Genomic DNA, 2609 nt, shown 5'->3' on the forward strand with positions numbered 1-2609 from the left:
GGCAGAGGTTGCAGTGAGCCGAGATCATACCACTGCACTCTAGCCTGGGCAACAAGAATGAAACTCCGCCTCTAATAAATAAATAAATAAATAATTTTAAAAATTTAAAAATAAAAATAAAAACATATTCTTGCTATTTTCTCTATTCTTTAAAGAAAAAAGGACCATGGAGTCAGAAGGCATGGTATATGGACGTGACCCTGCTGGGAACAACCAATTTGGCAGACATCCCCTATACCAAATCCAGAGACAGAGGCCCCAAAGGGGAAAGAGATGCAGGCAAAGTGAGTCTATCGTAGAGCTGGAGCCGGAACCCAAGATCCTTTAGTAGAAAGTATGTGGATAAAACTTTTCTTCCCAAACTTATTTATGTCTTCCAGGCTCCAGGGCCCCAAACCCCACACCCCTCGTCCCCTGCAGATCACTCACTGCCGGCAAAGTCGTTCTGCACCAGGCCTCGGTAGCGCTCGTAGTTACACTTTCGTTCGTCCGACTCCTGTTCTGGGGAGCTTTAGGGGAGGGTGAGACCTTGAAATCAGAGGGAAGGGGTGGATCCCACCCCAAGCCAGCAGGAAGGGAAATGAGGCATCCCCCTCAGGCTCAGGGCGGTACCAAATAGGAGGGGCTCCTAGGAAGGTGACAGGCAAGCTGGGAAAAGAACAGGGGCTCCTGGGTATGACACCGTGCCTGGCAGCCCTCTGAGAGGCGGCTTACATGGTGGTGAGCAGTGGGGGGGTGTAGTCGGGGATGTGGTCCAGGTGGGCGCGGACATCGAATCGGTCGATCATGTTGTTGGTGTCCCCCTGCCAGGGCATCCTGAAGTGGGAGGGGAGCAGGAAAGCAAGAACTTCAGGGTCCACAGTGCCCAGGACACAAAGCGCCTGCTCCCTCCCAGCTGAGGCTTGGAAGCCTGGCCCTCACCTCAGCCCCCAGCTCTCAGTCCCTCCTGCTGCAAGCCTCCCTGAATCCACATTCAGGCTCCTGGGACCTGAAACAGGCCAGTCATCTGACTGCCCCTGGGGACACCAGGACCCCATTTCTCAGAACCAAGCAATAGTGGGGAACTTGAACCAGGTCCTAGTGGGTATTTGAGGAGCGGGCCTCAGGCACCCTGAGAGAGCCCTGGTCTGGCAACCTACTCTCTGCTTCCTCTGTGCCTCTGGCCCTGGCTCCACCCATTTCTAAGTCCTCCAACCAGGACTGCTACCCTAGGGCCTCCACCCCAACCCTTGCTCATTGTTCTTACACCCTGTGACTATCACCTTCACATGTGGGTCATGCCTTCCCTGCCTCTAAGTCCCCAAACATCTGTCCATACTTCAGTCTCTGCTCCAGACTCTACACCACCCCAGGTCGGTTCTGACTCCTAGTCTTCAGTCACAGACACTCCCCTGCCTCCTGTATGAGTCTTACATATTAACAGGGCTCTCAGCGGCCAGGGCGACTGCAGAATCCAGGTGCACCTTGCAAGCTCGGCCATGTACCTGCAGGAACTGGGCTGGGTCTTTCTTCTGCAGGGGTAAACAGGACTGAGGTCACCACCCAACAGAGCTCCAAACCCCACCCCCTCAAACACAACCCAGCTTAGCAGCAAGCTCACTTCTAAGGTCAAGTGGGCCATACCTCAGAGGTGAACCAACCTGCTAACCTTTAGAAATAAGGGAATTGGCTGGGCACAGAGGCTCACGCCTATAATCTCAACACTTTGGGAGGCCAAGGCAGGTGGGTCACCTAAAGTCAGGAGTTCCAGACCAACATGACGAAACCCAGGCGCTACTAAAAATACAAAAAATTAGCTGGGCGTGGTGACATATGCCTGTAATCCTAGCTACTTGGGAGCCTGAGGCAGAAGAATCGCTTGAACCTGGGAGGCGGAAGTTACAGTGAGCTGAAATTGTGTCACCGCACTCTAGCCTGGGTGACAGAGCAAGACTCCATCTCAGAAAGGAAAAAAAAAAAAGAAATTAAATAAGGAATTTGTTCCTCTCGAGGTGGTGGCCAGTACGAAGACCTCGCTCTCTAAAATATCAGTGCCCACAACTCTTCACCTCCCATCCTCAGGGCCATTCATTTAGAGACAGGTGTGGGCACTCCAGCTTGGACCACACTGCATCCGCACGTGGAAAGATGACCAACATCATTAGCCATCAGGGAAATGCCAATCAGAACCACAAGATACCACTTCACCCACACTAGGCTGGCTGACATGGAAAGGACAGACTATAACAAGTAGTAGGCCAGGCGTAGTGGCTCACCCCTGTAATCCCAGCCCTTTGGGAGGCGTAGGCAGACGGATCACCTGAGATCAGGAGTTCAAGACCAGCCTGGCCAACATGGTGAAACCCTCCCTGTCTCTACTAAAAATACAAAAAAATTAGCCAGCCATGGTGGCAGGTGCCTGTAATCCCAGCTACTTGGGAGGCCAAGGCAAGAGAATCGCTTGAACCTTGGAGGCAGAGGTAGGTTGCAGTAAACCAAGATCACGCCATTGCACTCCAGCCTGGGGGACAAGAGCAAGACTCCATCTCAAAAAAAAAAAAAAACACAAAAAAACAAGTAGTGACAAGAAAGTAGAGAAATCAGGTTCTTCAACTGCAGTGCAATGGCAT

General features: G+C 52.1%; 1 long non-coding RNA gene across 1 annotated transcript; it reads right to left on the minus strand.

Moving 5' to 3' along the window:
* Window positions 1–420: 420 nt before the first annotated feature.
* On the minus strand, window positions 421–1645 carry LOC108523517 (uncharacterized). The gene is made up of 3 exons (XR_001883832.1): window positions 1414–1645; window positions 715–816; window positions 421–509 (listed from the first exon to the last, which is right to left on the minus strand). It is a non-coding gene; the product is annotated as an uncharacterized LOC108523517 (long non-coding RNA).
* Window positions 1646–2609: the final 964 nt, after the last annotated feature.

Source organism: Rhinopithecus bieti, unplaced genomic scaffold (assembly GCF_001698545.2).
Source record: "Rhinopithecus bieti isolate Rb0 unplaced genomic scaffold, ASM169854v2 scaffold_76026, whole genome shotgun sequence".
In the NCBI taxonomy this organism is placed as follows: domain Eukaryota; kingdom Metazoa; phylum Chordata; class Mammalia; order Primates; family Cercopithecidae; genus Rhinopithecus; species Rhinopithecus bieti.